The 7,033-nt window shown below is 39.2% G+C and overlaps 1 pseudogene; it reads left to right on the top strand.

Moving 5' to 3' along the window:
• Positions 1–427: 427 nt before the first annotated feature.
• LOC137017664 (putative nuclease HARBI1) lies at positions 428–1,767 on the top strand (annotated as a pseudogene).
• Positions 1,768–7,033: the final 5,266 nt, after the last annotated feature.

The raw sequence follows: 7,033 nt of genomic DNA, 5'->3' as shown, positions 1-7,033 counted from the left end.
AGAAAAAGATAGAAAATCTTGCACTGGAGTCCGAAATAAAAAAGAGGACAATTAGGAAACTGGACCTTGAAATAAAAAAACTTGAGAGGGAGGTGAGATATGCCTTCAATGTACACTGTATGCTAACTGTAACACAAATGTATTAATCATTATTTTTCTTTCCTCCCCCAGCTCCAAGAAGATGACACAGCTCAAATTAAAAATTAGGTATATTCTCGTAAAGTCAAGTGAGCCATGACATATGAGCTCTTATTGTGAGCACACAGGACTGTGGCATCTTTCTAAGGTATTTTTTATTTTCACAGCAATCAGTACAACCAAGTCATCGTTATAAGGCACCGGCCTCTTTTGCCCACCCCCCCAGCACCAGGTGTGGCCACTAGCCTATATGAAGGCCCAAAATTGTGTGTTCCTTCCTGCTCTGACAATGGCATGCCCATTCTTGCGAGATGTGGTGGATGAAGAAGCACTTGTGCTGAGGAGAGCCTTCAGGTGAGAAAGGGTCTTCAGGGACCGGTTGGACCCACTGGCCTTCCCTGATGACCATCTATATGAAAGATACAGGTTTTCTGCAGATGGCATCAGGTATCTATGCAGACTACTGGGTCCCAGGATTAAGCACCGCACTGCACGGAGCCATGCACTGAGTGTGGAGCAAATGGTTTGTGTGGCCTTGCGCTTTTTTGCTAGTGGAGCCTTCCTGTACTCAGTGGGGGATGCAGAACAGCTGAACAAGGCCACAATTTGCCACACAATAAGGAGTGTGTGTCTGGCTATCAAAGCATTAGCAGATGTCTTCATCTCCTTCCCTGGCCACAGAAGACTCTGTGACATGAAAGAGGAGTTCTATAGGATTGCAGGTAAGAGGATCTACAAATTACAGGACAACTGTTAACACATAGTAGGATACTCATTACTTTGTGTGACAGGTTTCCCCAATGTCATTGGTGCAGTGGACTGCACACACATAAGGATAAAAGCCCCCTCAGGTGCCCATGAGGCCGATTTTGTGAATAGGAAATCCTTTCACAGCATTAATGTTCAGGTGAACATAACTTTTTGATATTGTCCATTGACGAACACTCTGCATTGCCAATGATGTGCATTGATTGGTGTAATATTCCTCATCTTATGATTTCAGATGGTCTGCAATGCTGACTGTGTGATCAGCAATGTTGTGGCAAAATGGCCTGACTCAGTCCATGACTCCAGAATCTTTCGGGCCTCTGAAATCTATCAGTGCCTATCACAAGGTAAGCCACACAACCCCTATTTATAACCATCATGGCTGTGTCAAGAATATCACTGTGTTTATGAGGTAGTAATGATGAGATTTTGTGTTGACAGGTGAATTCTCTGGTGTGTTGCTGGGAGACAGGGGGTATGGCTGCCAGCCTTTTCTCCTGACACCTTTCACAGACCCCCAGGAAGCACAGCAGGCCTACAACCATGCCCATGCCAGGACCAGGGCCAGAGTTGAAATGACCTTTGGCCTACTGAAGGCACGCTTTCACTGCCTTCACAAATTAAGGGTCAACCCTGTTAGGGCATGTGATATTACTGTGGCTTGTGCTGTCCTCCACAATGTGGCCTGCCTGAGGAAGGAGAGGGCCCCCAGAGTGCCACCAGCCATGAACTGGGACAATCCGGCAATCTTCCCTGATGACGACAGTGGTCGGCTGCTGAGGGACCAATATGTGTTGAATTATTTTAGTTAGTATGTGTGCTTTCAATTTAGGTAAAAAATGTCCTGCTGTGGCAGAGGAAATAGGGGTTTTTTGGGTTGGTTTTTTTACGAATTTGGCCTCTTATGATGTTTGTGCGGTATACTGTGTGTAATACAAGGCTGCAGGGAGGCTACTGCATCCATTCATTTGTCTGTTCAGTTGATGTGTATGGATTTGTCCTGCATTTATTTTAGTGTGCAGACATGCAGGGTGTGTTATATACAGACCTTTGAATGTGTATGTATCATTTTGTATAATATGCTTTGATTCTGTGCTTTCCATCTTGTAGAGTCACTGTGACTTCAGTTTCGAAAGGAGCTGATAGTTTACCTGCTTTGTTTTGTCCTTATTCAATAAAGGAACATAATGTTACACATTGTGTTTTTATATTCATATGGAATGTGTATTTGTTTATATGACAGAGTACTAGGGCCCCACTGAGGAAAAAGGATAAAGTCATAAATTTATGAGGCTGGTTCTTTCTGCAGAAAAGCAACATATTCTTTTTACAGTTTTGATAGTTATGACAATGTGATACTTCATATTCTGGCACATCAGCATGTCTTTGTTTATGAAACCATACTGAAGTACAATTTCACGAAATGCCCCACATCTGTCATTTTAACAACTGTCCTCCTTTAAAACAACTGGTTACAATATTATGACTTGTCTTTTTTTTCCCCTCTGTGGCCCTAATATTCTATCATTTTATATATAGCCTTATAGTCTATTGGAAACTGTAAATTATCTAATGATAGCAACATCATCTAAAAATCATTATTTATCCAAAATGATTGAAATTAATGATCACAAACGTTTAAATAATGACAGTGGGTCTAGTTATATGTGATAACAATGTATAGTGAGCAGTGAAATAACTATTGGTTTCCATTTGTGGCGACTGCTGACTGACATTAGGGATGAGATTAAATAGATCCTGGAATTTAGCCTGGTCTGGAGCAGGCTAGCTCCACAGAATAAATCTCCATGGTAATTTATACCATAACATATCCTCCTGCCCCCTATCCAGCTTTAGTGCAACCGGATTAGGGATCAATTGAGCCAGGATCACCAAGATATCCTGGCTTAATCCCTTATCCTACTTTTGTGCAACAGGCCCCAGGAGGAACAAGTCAAATAAGATACCCAATCATTACATCATCTTAATGATTACGTCATCTCTACCAGCTGTCAACAATCTGTAATCAACGTATCTACCCAATCGGCATGAGTTCAGGCCTGTATATAATCACAGTCAAACTCACCCAAGGATCCTCGACAGTTTCCAGCATTTGGTGCCGCCCTAAGTTCCTAACATGTCGAAGTCGCGTCCGATGAAGAATCTTTCATCCTCGAGGAATCTTTGCCACAATCCTCTGGCCTTAAGAACAATTTTTCTCCAATCCAACGGCATTATTTCGGAGGGGCGTCAGCCCAAACAAACGGGTCCCTGCATGCTAAAACGCCGAGGCCTGTCTCCACGTCCGAATCATCCGCGATATCCTTCTGTGTATTCCCTACTCTGGCCCATTCAATCATTACTGTCATAGAAAAATGACAATAAGGCAGCCGAGCATCAAGCTCAAGTCTCGGGCAATGCCGCCTCTTCCCGCGACGGAACGGGCCTTCTTTCAGCGCCAGGCCGCCGCAGCAGGCCTTCACCCAGATAGCACACATACATGTGGCCGACGTCGGCCCCAGAGCGGAACGTCGGCCTCATATCTGTAACAACTAATAAGGATCGGCCAGGCATAGGAGCAGGTCTTCAGTGATCTTCAGTCCGAGCTCTAGTTCCAGCTCGTCGGCTTTGGGTCGGATCACGACTGCAGGCCGATATGCCGCGCTTTTCTGTTTGCGCGTGACCATTCATCTCTGCAACCGACGAGAAATGGCGACTCCGGCAACATCTGTGGTTTTCAGGTAAGTTTTCACTTTAAGTAAATTAGAAAAATCTTTTTATAATTCTGTGACACTTAAAAGTTACTAAGGCACTCGGTTTACTACAGGCAGTTTGTAATCTCAATTTCTCGGAGGCGAAGGGCAGATGAGCAGCGGAATGCGAGGTTAGCCCAGCTTGTTTAGTTCAGAAAAGTTTTTGTAAGTAGCCAAATTATCTGAACATATCCCGTCCTCTGCAAAATAAACGGATCAAGTCATTAAACTGGGAATGTTAGATGTTTAAAATGCTGCGTGACTTTGACGTGTTTTAATGGGCGCGCGCTTTGAACGTTCAAACACTGGAGAAGTTACCATGGTAACGGTGCACCGTAGTAACGGACAAGCTGCAAAATCTCCGTCTCTCGCTGTTGCTTTCTCTGCTTTCTGGTGAGTTTAGTTCCTAAAATCACATAAATAATATAAAACTGTTCTGGATGTTTCTTACCTGTAATTGACACGCTTCTGTCGAATATTTAATAAATAACTTTATTGAAATAGTTTATTTTCTTCGAAAAAGTCCGTTAGCATAACAGTTTTCAGAACTGTTTGGCTAATATACTTAGCTCTTATGAAAGTTTGCGTTTTTAATCACATCTTTATGTTCAGAAGAGAGGCTATGATAGTTTTGTTAAGGTTTTGTTGGTAATCTGTCAATGGGTAATTGAAAGTGAGCTAATTTATATGACATCACTTACAGGAAGCGCGAAAATCAAATGAAACGAAATGAAACGATCTCTCATGGTAAACAAATCACCTCGATTACATTTAATGTTTAATAATTTAATACCAATCACATTGAAGAAAAAATGTTCTGTGACTTCAGGAGTGAACAAATCTACATCACCGGAGGGGGAAGAGCTGCTGACAGGAGTAACTTTATGAAACTCAGGTGAACTGATGAAGCTCATTAATTAACTTCATACGCATTTATTCCACAAAGGATAACACTTTAGTATGGGGAACAATTCTCACTTTAAACTAGTTGCTTATTAGCTTGCATATTGGCTGTTATTACTTATAAAGCAGATATCAATGCCTTATTCTGCATGACCTTATTTTACAACATCCCTAAATCCCACCTGATATCCACCCTTAAATGCTGTAACTACCTTACTGTCTATTAATAAGCAGTTTATTAAGAGTTTGAGGCAAAAGTTAATAGTAAATGTTTCCCATTCCAAAGTGTTGCCCCACAAAATATTTTACCTATATCACCATGCATGTTGTTTTCTTTTGCAAAATTATTTTTTAATATTACAGTTTGTAAGGTTCTGACATCCAAACGTAAGTAACACAGAGCAATATAAAATGAAGTAAGCCTAAAACAAATTTTGTTAATAAATTTGTTTATATATTCTGTTTATTCTACTTTCTCTTACCTGCATTTCACCTTTGCTGTAGCTGGTTTGATTCTAATGAACCTGACATTATATAGGCTCTGTGATAAACTGTTTATGTTTCTAGATTCTTCCATGCTGATGGCCTGCACTCCTGTCCAGAAAATCTCAGGCTAAAAACCATATAACCAGTAAGCAAATCCTCAAACATACACTACGGTTCAAAAGTTTGGGGTCTGTAAGATTTTTTTTTGTTTGTTTTTGAAAAAAAAAAAAAAAAAAATCACATTTTAAAATCATTTAAGGGTTAGTAGTTCACCTAAAAATGAAAATAACATCATTAATTACTCACCCTCATGTCGTTTCACATCCGCAAGATCTTCATTAATCTTCAGAACACAAATTAAGATATTTGTTGAAATCCAATGGCTCAGTGAGGCCTGCATAGCCAGCAATGACATTTCCTCTCAAGATCCATTAATGCACTAAAAACATATTTAAATCAGTTCATGTGAGTACAGTGATTCAATATTAATATTATAAAGCCACGAGAATATTTTTGGTGTGCCAAAAAACAAAATAACGACTTCTATAGTGATGGCCGATTTCAAAACACTGCTTCATGAAGCTTCGGAGCATAATGAATCAGTGTATCGAATCATGATTCGGATCGTGTCAAACTGCCAAACTGCTGAAATCACGTGACTTTGTCGCTTTGAACCGCTGATTCGATATGCTGATTCATAATGCTCTGATGCTTCCTGAAGCAGTGTTTTGAAATCGGCTATCACGTTATTTTGTGTGGTTTTTTTTTTTTTGCTGCACCAAAAATATTTTTGTGGCTTTATAATATTAATATTGAACCACTGCACTCACATGAACTGTTTTAAATATGTTTTTAGTACCTTTATGGATCTTGAGAGAGGAAATGTCATTGCTGGCTATGCAGGCCTCACAGAGCCATCAGATTTCAACAAAAATATCTTAATTTGTGTTCAGAAGATGAATGAAGGTCTTACGGGTGTGGAACGGCATGAGGGTGAGGAATTAATGACTTTATTTTTGGATGAACTAACCCTGGTTGTTTCAGTGAGTGTCTGAAAAAAGCCTTTAGCATAAAATAATCAGTGAAATGAGATGAGGTGACAAATAATGTTTTAGTGGTTGTAGTTATGATAAACTATTATGATAACAGGATGTTATGGTCATTAATATATATTCTCTAGGTCTTTTTTGAGTTATTAATTTGTATGTATTTTTTACTGATACATTCTTAAATACGTTTTACTAAATATTTGGTAACACTTTACAAGACGTTTCATTAGTTAAACATTAGTTAATGTATTAACTAACATGAACTAACTATGAGCAATACATTTGTTGCTGTATTTACTAATCTTTGTTAATGTTAGTTAATGAAAATACAGTTCATTGTTCATGTTCGTTCACTGTGCTTTAACTAATGTTAACAAGATTTTAATAATGTATTAGTATCTAATGTTAACTAATGGACCTTATTTTAAAGTGTTACCAAATACTTAAATACTTTAAATGCTGACTGGTTCAGGGGGTCGACAACTTTAGGCATTCAAGTTATTTTTCACATAAATCTGGTCAGCTTACACACTGCTCATACTCAGCCTCTAAAATGCTCACCAATACAATATCAGGGGGTAAAGATGTCATTAGGGTTCTTACAATTATGGCTGTGCTCTTGTTACCAGATGAGATATGATCGCCAGCGTTTGGCGCTGAGATTCTTCAGGACGTGGCCTTGATGCCATGAAGATGGTGAGTTTCCCCAATAGCTGCCACTACCCAGATCAAGAGACTGATCACAACTTCAATCTGTATTAGTCTATTTTGATAGGTATATATGTTATGTGTCTTTTCTTTTTCATTACAGCCCATCACTGACAGGCTTTCCTGTGTAAACCATCATATTTATCCAAATGAGGTTTGTAAATGCATGTATTCATTATATTTTACATTAATCATTAATTTTGAATAAAAATTACTTATAGAAGAAAA

This window comes from Chanodichthys erythropterus, chromosome 3, assembly GCF_024489055.1.
Source record: "Chanodichthys erythropterus isolate Z2021 chromosome 3, ASM2448905v1, whole genome shotgun sequence".
Lineage (NCBI taxonomy): Eukaryota > Metazoa > Chordata > Actinopteri > Cypriniformes > Xenocyprididae > Chanodichthys > Chanodichthys erythropterus.
Note: the sequence above shows the minus strand (reverse complement) of the source record. Positions and strands in the feature narration are given on the sequence as shown.